Here is a 15,295-nt window from a genome sequence, read left to right as displayed (position 1 = left end):
GTTCACTATCTTGGGATGGGTTGTAGGGAAAAGGCGGGGAGAAAATTTGTAACTCAAAATCTTGTGGAAATGAATGTTGAAAACTAAAAATACATTTTTAAAAAAGAAAAAGAAGAAAGTAAGCTTTGGAGAGGAAAGAAGATGAATTGGACTTTGGACTTATAGCTCTAAATTTGGGATTTCTGTGGCCTTGGGAGGCTGATAGTATAAATCAAATACTTTTAAGTGTCAGAAACTTTAAATGAGGTGCCCAGGGTCACATACGGTAACTAACAAATATCAGACTCAGATATAAGGGAGTAAAGGCTCTGCTTGAGACCATAGCACCAAAAATGAAACCAGCATTGAGGATTAGTAGGTTGTGGATAATGCATCATGTTACAGATAAGGGTCTTTTTTGAAGGGTAAATGCTGAAAGTGGCAGATTATAGGGTTGAGGATGGATATCGAGATCAGGTATGAAGCTAAATTGTGAAACATGGACAGAGAGAACATACAGGAAATGAATAAGAGACCAGAAGTCTGGATGAACTTGAAAAAGCAGGTTTAATGGCAGAAAACTTCTCAGACTAAAGCAAAACCTAAGCAGTTATGTGTTTTCTTTTTTTTAGAGCTTGGTGGATTTTTGTTTTGTTGCTTTGTTTGTTTGCATTTTCCCCAGGGCAAGGCAAATAATTGTTTTCCATTTTTAAAGGACATTCCTTTTCTCCTCCTCTGGAGCTATACTAGGCAGCAAATAGGGAATAATAACAGAGATAGCTTATAATAGAGGTTCACAGTAACAAAATTCTAGAGAAGAATTTAAGAAAGTATATTATGTAATTATGTTAAAAAGCTTAGTAAGTGTCTGAGGCCAGATTTGAATGTTTTAATATAGATGCCCAAGAAGATAGTGGGGAATGGAGCCATGGGGGGAGCAGTGACATACTGAGCCGTACAGTGGGGGGAGCCAACAAAGCCTTTCAAAGTGAGGGTGGGGTGGGGATGGGGGTGGGGTTGAGCCCAGCTGGGAGGAGCCGAGCTGTGCAGTGCCCAGTCGTGCTGGGCCATGCCAATTGGAGCCCAGCCAGGCCTTATGGAGCCAGGGCCAAGCTGTGCACAGCACAGGGAAGGAAAAGGAAAGGAGGCAGGTGTAGGAACAGAGAAAAAAATCGAAGGTGTATCAGGCGGTCTGGGTGAAGATCACAGTGAAGGAGCTGTTGCAGCGGAGAAGGTTACACCAAGCAGCATCGGGGGAACCTTGTCCCGCAGCAGCAGCATTTTGTTTCTAGAAGTAGTTTTGCCACCTTCCACAGCCCCTATTTTGAGCCAGAGCCTATTTCTCCTGCTCCCAATCATTTTCAGCCCTGACAGTTTTCCACTTGTGTGTCCTGTAAAGAAAACCCCATCTGCCTTGACCAGGTCTTTGAGTCCTGCCTTCCAACAGAGACACTCCTGGACCACTCACTCAGCTCCACACAAGGCATCCCACCATGTTTCCTGGACAGCCTTCAGGCCACTACTTTCTGCTTTAACCAAAGCTCGTCACCAGGATCGCCCTCAGGTTCATCAACTCTGTCCAGCCCCCTGAAATACTCCCCACCTCAGCAGCAGTCATTGGCTCCGGTGACTCACAGCTCTCCCTCCTCCCTGGACACCAGGAACTGTGTGTCTCCCCCGGAAGAGTACTCATACCATCATGTCCACTCTCACCTCCAATACAGCTGTTGAGCCTCTTCCTCTGTTACTGCATGTCATGTGAGAAGGAGCACCTGGACACCATCAAAGTATCAGAATACTTCTCATATCCATATATAGACTACTCCCATTCCCTGCTGTAATGGTCATGGAATTTTAAGGTCCCTTTGTATTGGCTTCGTTTTCAGGTTAAGTGTTAAAACCCAGAGCTTGTGAATCCCACTTGTGGGATGGACTTGTTGAGTGAAGAGAGGGGGCTGAATTGGGAGAAGCTGGTGCTGTGGATAGAGAGGCTCAAGGAGAGAGAGGCCAGAAGAACTTTTTGGAGCACCATCGTGGAGGCAGAGAGAGAATTGCCAGGGCCCAGAGTTGCTGAGAGAGAGAACTGCAGCCAAAGACATTTCTATTGCTGAGGGCCAGTTGGAGCTTCCCAGGACTTTTGAGAACTGCCACCCAGAGCTGCCGAGAACTGAGGAGGCATGACTGTGGTGCCGGTATTTTTTCTGCCTGTTTTGATATTTCTTTGCCAGATTCATCTGCTGGTAAAGGATAGTGCTGTTGTTGCAAAGGTCTTCAAACCTTGCTGTTGGTTCAGAAGCCCTGAAGGAGGATTTTCTTGTATGTTTACAGAAATCCTGAAGGAGGGTCTTGCTGATGTTTTCAGGGGTCCTGAGACTGTTCTGCAGGCAGAGAGTGAGTTGATGAGGATACTGGCAATGTATATTGTGGCTTTGTTAAGCTTTGTCTTCCCTGGAACAGAGATTGCTGAGAACTTGCCTTGGGTCAAGATGAAGAAAAGACCTCTCCTTGGGTATTGAATGCTGTGATGATATCATAACTTTGTGGCGTAGGGGTAGATGGCCTTTGTGCTCTCCACTGCCCCTTTGAGAATGTGCTTGGTGGTAACTGATGATAATTGTAATCCAGTTGTGATCCAGGGGTGGAAAACTTTTGACTTGTATACTTTGTTACTGACCAAATGAATATACTTTGTTTATCATTGGAAACTAATCTCCATTTGAATAGAGAGAGGACTTTGTGATTGCCCTGGATGGAGTACTTGGACCTTAGTACTTTGTGATTGAGTGGAGGACTTACTACATTATTGAGTTACACATGGTGAATGCTGTATTGTGATTTTCTGTGAATGTTTTACCTTAATCTGTCACTGAATAAATGGAGTTTGCTTTGCTCATAATCTGAACCTGGAAGTTGCTTGTGCTTGGTGTTACACCTGCCAACAGCCGTGTCTGATGATTTCTATAGAAGGGAAGCAGATTGTGACATCTGTTACAGTTAGTGAGAATGGGATTTCTTTGGAGTATTGTATGTGTATATTTTGCTACTCAAGTTAGGTATCACCTCAAAAAATGCCGTCTAGAAATGAATGTCACAGAGCACAGTTTACACCTTCACTACAGGTTTTTTTTAAGATCCTGATGTTAGCTTAGTCATTGATAATAAGCCCTCTTAATCCTACCATAGCAACACTCCTGCATTGTACACTTACAATTAAGATTATTTGGGGGGGGGGGCTAGAGAGGGTAAGGTAGGGCAGTTGGGGTTAAGTGAGTAGCCCAAGGTTACACAGCTAGTTTTTTATTTTAAGTGTCTGAGGCCAGATTTAAACTCAGGTCCTCCTGACTCTAGGGCCGGTGCTCTATTCACTGCACCACCTAGCTACCCCTACAATTAAGATTCTTTAAAGAAAAACTTTGACTTATTTGTTTTACTCTCCTGTGTAACATGTTTTCATTTTTTCTTACTAATAAATTTTTTTTATTATTAGATAATTAAAAAAAAGAGAGAGAGAGAGAAAGAGAAAAAAGCCTTCAAACTACAGTCTAGTAAACTTGCCTTTTATTCCTGGAACATTCTAGAATTTGTTATTAAAGTGATGGTTAGTGTTTGAAAGGGAAAACAATGATCATTGAGTCACTGTGGTTTCATTCAGAATAGCTTGTAATAGACTAACCACAGGTCCTTTTTTGGGTAGTATAATAACATGGCAGATTGGGGGAGGGAATGCTAAAGGTTTTATTTATTTAGATTTTACCAAAGCCTTTCTTAGAATCTCCCATTCCCTCCCCGCCCCTCAAAGTTGAGAGATAGGAATTATGCAATAATACAGTTATATGGATTGGTCGTCACTACAGTGATGCTGATAGGGGCAGAGGGCTGGTTGATTGAAAATCCTATGTTTTAGGATCCTGATTGTTGATAAAACCAAAACTGCTATCCCTGTTTAATAATCATTACATATAAATTGACTTACTGTATCATAGTTTAAAGCTGCCCTTACAAGATACTCAGAGACTTCAGTAAGAACAGAATACATTAACTAAACCAGTCTCATGTATGTAGAAGTATCATAAAAATTTTGTTTACTATAGTTGAACTATATCATAAAAATCATAAAAATTTTGTTTACTATAGTTAAACTGATTTATGGTTGATGCCTAAATAACATGTGTAAAAGATCTCATCTTTTCCCCAAAATCTACCAATAAAATAACTTTTATATTTCTCTTCAGTCTACCAGTCAGTTATCTCTGACTTTTTTGTTCTAGGAATATCAGTTGCCACATGGAGAGTCCTCCACCTTATCTCTTGTGACCAACCCTCCCTTTACACTTTCCCTGCAAAATCTCTTCTTACCTGCACTATCATAGAAGCCTTCTTACTGCCTCTAGTTTTCTCAAATTTGGCTATTTAATAGGTTGGATAAAGCAACCAATCCATTTTTACCACTCTTAAAAATAATTTTGAGTATTCTCACCATTCTAGTCAATCTCCTGGATAATTTTCCATTTTGTTTCTTTTTAAGTGTGATACCCAGGACCAAACACAATTTTCTAGTAGAACAGTGATAAACATCCAGTTCTTTCTGAATACTATGCTTTTGTAAATGCAGCCTCACACGGCATTTGCTTTTTTGGTAACTACATGACTGTCTTGATTCATATTAAGCTTGCAGAAATCCAGGATTTCTTGACTATTCATGGAAACTGCTGTCTACCAACATGCTGTCCCATTTTGTACTTGCCAGTTGATTTTTTGATCAGTTGCCAAGTTTTCTTGATTCTACTTCTTGAATTTTTCCCTTCCTCTACATGACCACCAACCTACTTCAGGACTTTGTTCAGTTTCACTTGGATTAATATAATAGCCTTCTAATTAGTCTCCCTGCCTCGAGTCCTCCCCACCACCCAACCACCCCCCCCTTTTCCAAAATATTCTCCAAACTATTGCCAAATAAAAATTCCTGAAACACAGTTTTAACGATATAATCACTCCCTTGTTTAAGAAGCTCCATTGGCTCCCTATTCCCTTAGGATAAATACAAACTCTGGTTTGGTATTTAAAGCTTATAGTAGTGTGACTCCAATTTATTTTTCCAGGTTGATAACATATTCTTCCTCATCACACACTCCATATATCTGTCAAACTAGCTTCCTTGTTCCTAGTACATACCTTTCCATTTCCCAGTGCATTCCTAAAATGTTCTCCCTCTGTATCTTTTCCTCTTAGGGCCCCCAGCTCCCTTCAGCTCAAGGACCACTTCCTTCAAGAACCCCTTTCTGATTTCTCCAGTTGTTAGTGACATTCCCCTCCCCCAACCAATTACTTTTTTATAAATCTTGTATATGTCTTGTATTTACTTAACTGTGTATATTTTATATCCCCCAGAAGAACATAAGCAAGCTCCTTTAGGATAGAGGCTGTCTCATTTTTTTGTTCTTTTTTCCAACATCTAATACAGTGTCTGATGTATACTAAGCTCTTGATAAATTTTTGTTGAATTGAATAAATAAGATTGAGGTGAAAACTGAGATCCAGAGAAGTTAAGAGAATTACCTAAGATTACATAAATAATAGGAGCAGTTAGATGGCACAATTTATAGAGTGCTAGGCTTGGAGTAAGGGAAGTTCATCTTCCTGAGTTCAAATCTATATAGCCATTGGCATGTCACTTAGCCCTATTTGCCTCAGTTTCCTTATCTGTAAAATTAACTAGAGAAGGAAATGGCAAACCACTCCAGTATCTTTGCCAAGAAAATCCCAAATGGAATAACAAAGAGCAGGACACAACTGAAACAACTGAACATAACACAGATAATAAGTAGCAAAGACGGATTAGAATCCAGATCTTATGATTCCAAATTAAATGATGATTCTTTGTACCACGCTGTTTCATATAGCTGGCCAATAATCTTCCTTATGTTATCTAGAAAAACTTGTAGTTTGGAGGGTTGGAGGAGAGCTAATCTTGCTCTATCCAAAGGGCTATGAATAGCCATGCTTCCTCCTTCTCCATGGCAACCTTTCCTTTCTACCTTTCCCCTTCTCCAGAACTACTTATGCCCTCTCTCTATAATGTTCTATGACTGGGACTTTCCATTCTAGAAATTTCCAATTTGCCAACTGATTGGGGTCTCCATGCCTGTTACATAAGGGACAAGAAACAAACTAGACCCCACCATAGTGGAATCTCATTCCTTATCAAATACTTGTCCCTCTCCAGATTTAGAAACTGCCTCAAAGTATTGAGTGAAGATAGAAGCAGTAGTCTCAACCATCATTCAATAGAAGCACCATGCCATACCCTAAGGTTAGGTTCTTATAAGACAATAGTGGATTTCCTCCTCCCTCCAGGATCTAGAGAATTTTGTGACCTATACTTTTCCTTGGCTTTCACCATCACCATGGAGGTGACAACATGGCCCCCCAATTTTAGAAATGTTAACTATTTGGGGGGGCAGTATGTTCTCTTAATGTCCTTTCCTTTTTTCCTCTGCCCCCTCTTCCAGTTAAATCATAAAGACCTTCTCTTTAAAGATGCCTAATAAAGGGGCTTACTGCTTACTGATTGTCCAATTTGATTCTTCTGCAAATCCCCTTTTAGATCCCTGCAATAATAAACCCCAAGAATTATTCTGACTATGTCACCCCTCTATTCAAAAATCTTCAGAGCCTCTCCCTTGCCTACTAAATAAAAATTAAACATTTCTGTTCATTCAAGGCCTTCTTAAATGTAGTTCCAGTCTATCTTCCTAGCCTTATTTTATACTATTCCCTTTTATGCATATTACTATGTTCCAAACAAACTGACTACTATTAGTCTCCTATTTTCATCCTTCTCTGCCCTCTGTGCTTTTGCTCAAACCATCCCCCTCTTCTCACCTCTGATTCGTCCATCTGCAACTCCACCTATTGAAGGTTGTTCTTTCCGGGACTAACTCAGAGATCGAGACAATTTTCAACTCTTTCACTCCTAGCCCAGGCAGCATTATCTCTAATGTTCCTATTATCCCACTCTTTCTGAGTTATTCCACAACTCACACTTTACAGGTTTCAGAGGGTACCCCAAGTTCAAGGTACTTTGTGGGTCCATACTCTTAAAAGTATTGCCCATGAGAGCCCACCAGTGTGCTTCCTTTTTATAGTCTTCCAACAGAAACCATTAGCTCAAAGGAAAGGCATTTACTAGGATGATATAGAAAGCCCAATAGTTACAAAACATCCCCTGCATAAACCTGAGTGCTCTTCTCTGAATCTTGACTCCCAACTGCTGGCTCTTTCTTCTGGTTCTGGGTGGGGTGGGGCGTGTGTGTGTGTGTGTGTGTGTGTGTGTGTGTGTGTAAGAGAGAGACAGAGATAGAGAGAGAGGGAGAGAGAGGGAGAGAGAAAGAGACAGACAGAGACAGACTTCTCAGAACTCTATGCTACTCACTGGCTGCTGAAAGAATATGTGTCACCTTTTAAAGGGCTGTTAGGGTGTGGTCAGATACTCTGGAGTCAGTGGCTAGCTGCCCTTTAATTCCATCAAGCTTGACTTTTTCACACTTTATTTAAAATCTTGACACCTTGCTGTCTATTTTACCTTTCCCCTTACATTCTGAGACTTCATCAATGGGGCTTGGGAGAAGCCAATTGAACAGGGATTCTCTGGTCAGTTACCCTGCATACATTATTATAAGAATTCTTTAAAGTCACTCCATTCGATCTTCTGTGATTTTAGAATTTTAGAATTAAAATTCTAGAATTTAGGATTAGAATTTTAGAATTAGAAGTTAGAATTAGAAATTTAGAATCAACGACTTTACAATATCTAGTTGTGGAGTCTACAATTAATTCTTTAATAAACAGAGACTCTTTAACCTAGGGTTTTGTAATATATTAAAACAATTGAAATTTTATAGAATTTAATGCCTCTTGATTAGGAAAAAAATCCTAAGATTCCCTTACTTGCCCTTATTTCAAGAAGCATCCCGTCTTACCATTGCCCACATGCAAACATAATGCCAAACCAAATGTTAACAAAGGCTATAAAAAAAGTCCCTGCCAAACCACAAACCATGCACTGAAAGTGCCAAGCAGCTAAAGTAATAAAGTTAAACAAAAACAAAATCAAACAAGCCTAAGGTTCCATGAAGCCAGCATGGACCACAGACTGAAGGGAAGTACATTTTTTCCTCTGTGGTCTCAATATCAACATCCTTTTAGGCTGTTGTGGGCATGTGGGTGTATTGCCCAAGCAATTTACCATTATAGGTGTCCAAGGCATCTTTATGATTACCTAAATCTAATATAACACATACTTTTAAAAAATGAGATGGTATGCAGATGGTTTGACACTGTCATAACATCTCAGTTCACATTGGAGCCCAGAAAGTGACCCTATTCATAATCACAGTTTCATTCCCAAGGCAGAGAATATACAAAGAAAGCTCCTAGGCAATGATTCTCAACTAATATTTAAACAGTATGTGTATAACACTATGTTATAATTTCTAGGAGTTATTCATTGCCTTGAAAAAGGGGAACTAAAGCACTCTCTTTGGGTAAATGTGCCATCCCATATTGATTGTTAGAGTTATTTTAACTTATTTTAATTTTTAAATGCCAACAAGTATTTCCCCCAGAGTTGTACTGGGCACCAAGGTCTATGCCTCTCTTGGTTGCTTAAAAAAATCAATTAAATTAAAAACTAAGTATATTGTTCTTTTTGTTAGTTAATTTGTTTCTCATGCATGAATGCATCACTCAATAAGATTTGCTTGATCCAAAACCATGGAAATTACTTCATATATAAGAAGTTGTCCTCAAAAGAAATTCTACCCAAATGCAAAGTGGCGTGCCATTTACCTTAGTAAAAGAGAAAACTTGAGAAACGCACACATCCTAGGAAATGAAATGTTGAAAATAGTCCTCATATGATATGAGGAATTTCCCTAGGAAATTCAAGCTAAATTTTCTTCCTTAAAGTAGCATTGAAGAGGCAGCTAGGTGGTGCAGTGAATAGAGCACTGGCCCTGAAGGACCTGAGTTCAAATTTGACCTCAGACACTTAACACTGAAACTAGCTGTATAACCTTGGACAAGTCACTTAACCCCAATTGCCCTACCTTCTTCCCTCCAAAAAGCAAAAAAAAAAAAAAATAGCATTGAAAATAACTAGAGACTACAGCCTAGTGTTGGGTATCTGAATTATCATAAATCATAATAAAAGTCTAGTGATGACAGGCAGGGTATTACTATTTTAGATTATAGTTAACATGTTTAAATTAAGGTCAGAAGATAATGGTTTGGGAGTTGGAAGGGACCTCAGAGGTCCTCTAGTTTAATCCTCTCATTTAAAAAAATTCTGAACTTAAAACAAATAAAATGAACATTTGTGCATACAAAGTAGAATAGAAAAAGGGGATTATACATGAAACTGTGAATCCTAATTATATATAGCTTGCTTTTCAGTTTAGGTATATAGAAAATTAAACGTTTACCTTTCAAAGTTGTCTTGATTGTGTTTCCCTTTAACCTTCCTATAGTTCTCTTCTGACATTTAAAAAATGCTTCCATAAGCCCATTTTTTTTAGCAACCCTTTTATTGTCCTCTCTTCCATCTCACCCACTCTCCAGTGAAAAAGAAAAAGAAAATCTTTTTCACAAATCAGTATAGTTAAGCAAAATAAATGCCCATATTGGTCATGTGTGAAAATGTATTTGCATCATAAACCCATCATTGCTCTGTTAGGAAATGGGTTATGTGCTTCATCATCGGTCCTCTGGAGTCATGGTTGGATGTTTAATTGATCAGATTTCTTCAGTATTTCAAAGTTTCATCCTTCCAGTTTTCTAGGTGAAGAAACTGAAGCCCAGAGACATTGAGTATCTTCATCAGGTTCATACAGGGTATAAACAGCATAGGTAGGATGCAAATCCAGGTCCTCTATTTCCAAATCCAACATTCTGTACTGGATCATACACTTCCTCCTAGTTAATAAATGTTTAGTGTGCATTTATGTATAATTCTTTACCCCATTTGGATAGGGAACAGTAATAATTATGTCAGAGGCATTAATTCAGTCCCCATAGAGGGTAATTAGTGTAGCTCTGTTGCAAGGCAGTTCATGCTAGGGTAAATGATGAACATAGATTAGTAGAGAAAAAAATATGTGTGGGTAGGAATGGCATGCATAGAGTTGTAAAGTTTTGTGAAAAATATGATAAGTAAATTGATTTGATTGGAGCAGGGGACCCTAGTTGGGAGGAGAATTTTAAAAAAACAAGAGATTAAAGAAGTATTGGGATAGATGACAATTGGTGGATATTAGACTATATGAATTTGGTATGTTAGGAAATAGGAAGATAGAACAGAGTGAATAACAAAATGAAACTGAAATGGTCTTTGAGAAAAATTTAGTAGAGTATCCAGCAGTTTATTAATGTGTGGTGGGTTTTTTCTCCTTTCTCAAAAGCCATTTTACTGAGATAAGTAGTAGTGCTGAGTAGTGTTTGAGGTGCCGGATTGGAAGTCAGACAGACTGGATTCAAATCCTGCCTCTGACATAAACCAGCATTTTGACATTGGGTAAGTCATGTGACCTTTTTAAGCCTCAATATCCCCATCTATAAAATCAGAGTGTCGGACTAAACGGTCCTTGAGATCCCCTCTGGCTTTGAAGTTATGCTATTATGAAAACAGGAAACTTACATGCTACATAGAGATTTTCTATAACTTTGAAGAAAAGGGGCATTTCTAATAACAAGTGAAATCCTACAAAGGAAAATTTTTCCGTCTTCTTGTAACATTTGAGTTTGTGATCAAAGAAAGGTTTTTATGATTGGGGAGGAACTTAGGTTCCAGGAGAAATATATAGTCCTTAGTTTTATAGAACATTTTCCTATGATGAATTTAACATTCTATACAGAAACACTAAGCAACTTACATATAACATTATATATGTAAGTCTGTGAAACCAAAAATAAGGAAAACAGAAGGTAAAAGGTATTACAGATTTTTTTTTTAAGTCAAGAGAAAGGAATCAAAGGTGGAGATCATAGTAATCCTAATTCAAAGACTTTCTCTTTGGCCAGCAGAGTTTGGGAGGTAGAGAGAAGGGTAACAAGAATAAAGGGTAAAGGGAAAAGAAATGAGAAACTAAGTTAAAGAAATGCTTTACAAGGCGGCTAGGTGGCACAGTGAATAGAGCACTGGCCCTGGAGTCAGGAGGACCTCAGTTCAAATCTGATCTCATACACTTCACACACACACACACACACACACACACACACACACACACACACACACACACACAAAACTAGCTGTGTGACCTTGGGCAGGTCACTTAACCCCAAATGCCCTCCAAAAGCAAAAAGAAAAAAAATGCTTTAAAATGAAATATAGGACTTTTATTTACTATTATTGTTTGATTTAGCAATAGAAATGAGAAAGTGACCATACTTGAACTGACAAATAGATAATATATTTTTTTGAGAATGATATAAGACAATTTAATTTTTCATCAGGCTGCACTATTTTGGAACCTGTCTGATTGACTTGCCTGATTCTACTCTACCCCAAAAACCCCATTATTCAGATAACCTCATCATTCTGTAAGACCTCATTGGCCTTGGTACTTCACCACTCTTTGCCTCTCTGATTGGAGGGTGAGGCCATGAGCTCCAAATATCCATTTGAGGAGAGAGCTTAGCTCAGACACCTCCTTATTTCTCACCTAGTTGAACTCCTTTGGGACTTCTGACTGACTTCACCAAGCCTCCAAGCTGGGTACCTTTGTCTACTCCTCTGGCTTTCGGTCTCCTTTTGTGGGCTGTCTCAGATTATAAGCTCCTGGAGGGCAGGGACTGTCTTTTTTTCTTTTCTTTCTTTTTTTATGTATTTGTATCACTAGCATTAATACAATGCCTGGCACGTTAGCAGGTACTTAATACATTTTTATTGACTATTCAAATTTCATAATTATAACAAATATAAGTGAATTAAACTCTCTTATAGAAAGATAAAGGGTGACAAAATGGGTTAAAAACAGAAACGAATAATTTGTTTTTAGGCAGCCCATATAAGGCAAAAAGATTTAAAATGAAAGTCTGGGTAAAAATTTATCATGTACAGTTAGTTTAAGAAAATCTAAAGATAGATCACTGTCTGATAACCTTAAATTCAAACCAGAAAGCATTGAGAGACTAAAAAAGTGTATAGCATGCTTAAAGGCCTGTTGATGAGGGGTATAGCAATTTTGAACATACATGCAACAAATAATATACAAGTTAATATTAACAAAAGTGTGAGATTTTAACTTCCTACTATCAGAATATAATCCAAAAAAGATCTATAAGAAAGAAATTACTTATTAACAGAATGTGGAACAAATTTGAATTTCATAAATACATTTGGATACAGCCATAAGGAAAACACAAGTATAATGGAAGGACTGACCAATGAGCATGTGAAATATGTTTGTCTGAGGCAATTTTTACATGGCCTTGGAGCAGGTATTCAGATATCCATTCAGATAATCACAAAAGGAAGTGATAAACTTTTGATTGGCTGTTTCATTGGAACTAAGTGCATTCAAAAGGCAGCAGCTAGCAAAAATGTCTCTTTTTCTTGCATGAGTCTATTCAAGCGAGTAGAACTTGAAGCTTTTAGCTTCATGGGAAGTGAGGGAGGTGGAGGCCTTGAGTCCTCTATGTCATAGAGCCTTTATGAAGCCATGAGTGTATGCTGTTGACCCTGGTGGTTTTGATTCTGTGATCTTCAAGGGGTTGGAATAGCAAGCACCATAAGTTTGGGAGCTGCATTCTGGGCCAGATTTTGCAGACAGCTGAACAGAGTGGGAGCAGCAGTGGCCTCTGAAGAGTGACCTGCTTGACAGCCCAGAGTTAGCTAAGATTCAGACTCACCCAGCAGCTGTGCCCACATTTGAAAATAAACTTGGTGGGGGCAAATGCTTTGTTGAAACTGCTGTAAGTTTGAGCCTGGGGACTAAGGTAGTATAGAGGGATGAGGAGGAGAAAATATTTTGTAACTTCTTGTTATATTCTCACATTAAATAGTCTTTTATAAAAGCTAATCGATGTTTATTGGTTGGATAATATAGGGATATTAATCACTGGTGATTGATATTAGGGAGCACACACTGGAATGGAGGCTCAGGACAATAGCATTAGAGAAAATCACTCACAACCTTTCAGCCTTATGAGAGAAATGATTATTAATAACCAGTGATTTGGGGAGATTCAGATATCCCCCTTTTTCTTTTATCCTCATTTCAAGACCTCAGTCTCTGAAGGTTGAACTAAATTTCTCAATCTAGACCCCAACCAGGTGGGACAACCATTCTGTTCCACTAAGGTCTGGCTGGGGACAAATTCTTTGAATAGATTGTCCAAGGATGGGGTTGACTTAAGAAGTAAATGACACAATCAAAGTTCAGATCCATCCCCTCATTGTAATATTCATTCTCTCATTAATTGTTAACCAATCAGAGTTAATTGCCACCCTCAGGAACACCTGCTTTTGAAAGGACATTTTAACTGTGAGCCCACCGCCATGATCATCTTTGGTCTAAGAGAGAAAAGGCCAAATGACCATCCCTTTATTAAAATGCTGGCATTATTAATAAAATTATTGAATTACCCAGATATTATGTCTCTCAAACCTTCTTAAACAGTTGCTGTGGGAGACTCAAGTCTGTGAGAGTAGAAGCTAGTATAAAAACCCTGAGAGTCCCATAAGGGCTCCACAAGGAATATACTTGTGTATTTTATGTATAATATGTAAAATCTTAACATTTTTATATATAGTTTTATATCACTTTTATTTCTAAATATATTCCTTCTCCCATACTCTGTCCAACAAGCCATCCCTTGTTAAAAGATTTAAAAAAGAAAGATTAAAAATAAAAGTTTAGCCAAACCAAGCAACATAACAACTATCATACGTAGATATGTATGACATTTATATTGTATAGCTAGGTCACAATGTGAGTTCAAATAATGCAAAATACTATTTAGTGCAAATTATAAAATAATATGAGGTCTTATTTAATGTAAGCCAAATTCAATTGTGACAAGTGCAAATGATTTGAGGGTTTTAACAAGCTGCCACATCAGCAATCTGCACTTGCCTGTTATCACATGCAAATATGTAAGCTGCTGCATACCAAATTACCAACTGTAGTGTTAATTTGCTTAAAAGAACCCTTAACAAAATGGACAAAAGGGAGAATGTTTTAGATGGAAGCACTGCCAGTGACAAAAAAAGAGGCCTCTTATTACATTAGAACAAAAATTGTATGTAATTGAACAGCCTAAATGTGGCCACAGTAGCTCTAAAATAGAATGAGAATGCCTGAATATGTGGTATGGAATATATTTTTTTTAAAACACTGGTGAAATAAAAGAAAAAAGATAAAGTTGTGTCTGTTTTGGGTGGTTTGCCACCAATAAAAACAAGGAATAAAAATGGTGATGATAGAAATGGAGTGTCTTTTAGCTGTGTGGATTAAAGATTGCAATTTTTTTTAAAAATGCATTGCACTAAGCAAAATAGCCAGTCAGGTAAAAATTTTACATTAATTTATAGCAATGAAAAAATGAAAATTAAATGGATAGTGAAGAATCTTTTGCTGCAAGTGTTAGTTGGCTTGATTGTGTTAAAAACTAAGTTCAGTTGCATAATGTAAAAATTAGCTGAGGCAGTTAGTGTAGGTGAGGATGTGCTACTTAAATACCCTGCTGTTTTGAAGAAAATGATCAAAGAAAGTGATTACATTGGTCAACAATTTTTTTTTTATGTGAATGAAACAGATTTCCAGAACTTACTTTTCTAAGAAAGAACAAAGATAACCAGGGATTTTAAGTGTCTAAGGATTCTCTTTCATTGGGATATAGTACCAAAAAGAATTTTTAATGAAAACCAGTCATTGTTTATCACTCTCAAAATCCTTGCGCTCTGAAAGGCTAAAACTATTCTGTTCTTAAAGAGTCAAGCAAAAAAGCATGGATGAGTAAAATTGTTTCTAAAGACTGGTTTTCAAGTTATGTTAGCCCAAATTTAATTGAAATTTATTTCAAGAAAAGCAATATCAAATTTAAAGTATTACTAATTCTAGATAATGTTCTAGGTCATCCAATTATATTTGGTTCATTATCTGGGAATATAAGCATGCAAATTCACTGAGATATGGATAAAACTCTCAATACTTGCCAGCATGTGTATGGAAATATAAAGAAAGAAAAGGTTATACACTGATAAAATATTTTTAATGACAATAACTTTTTCTTCATATTGTCAGTATATTTTTAGGTA

At 37.8% G+C, this 15,295-nt stretch overlaps 1 pseudogene; it reads left to right on the top strand.

Annotated features, from left to right (window-relative positions):
• The first annotated feature begins 408 nt into the window (after positions 1-408).
• Positions 409-3,065, top strand: LOC138169932 (POU class 2 homeobox associating factor 3-like; annotated as a pseudogene).
• Positions 3,066-15,295: the final 12,230 nt, after the last annotated feature.

This window comes from Petaurus breviceps, unplaced genomic scaffold, assembly GCF_028583685.1.
Source record: "Petaurus breviceps papuanus isolate PSGF00001 unplaced genomic scaffold, PetGlider_PUasm1.0 38, whole genome shotgun sequence".
Taxonomy (NCBI): Eukaryota; Metazoa; Chordata; class Mammalia; order Diprotodontia; family Petauridae; genus Petaurus; species Petaurus breviceps.
Note: the sequence above shows the minus strand (reverse complement) of the source record. Positions and strands in the feature narration are given on the sequence as shown.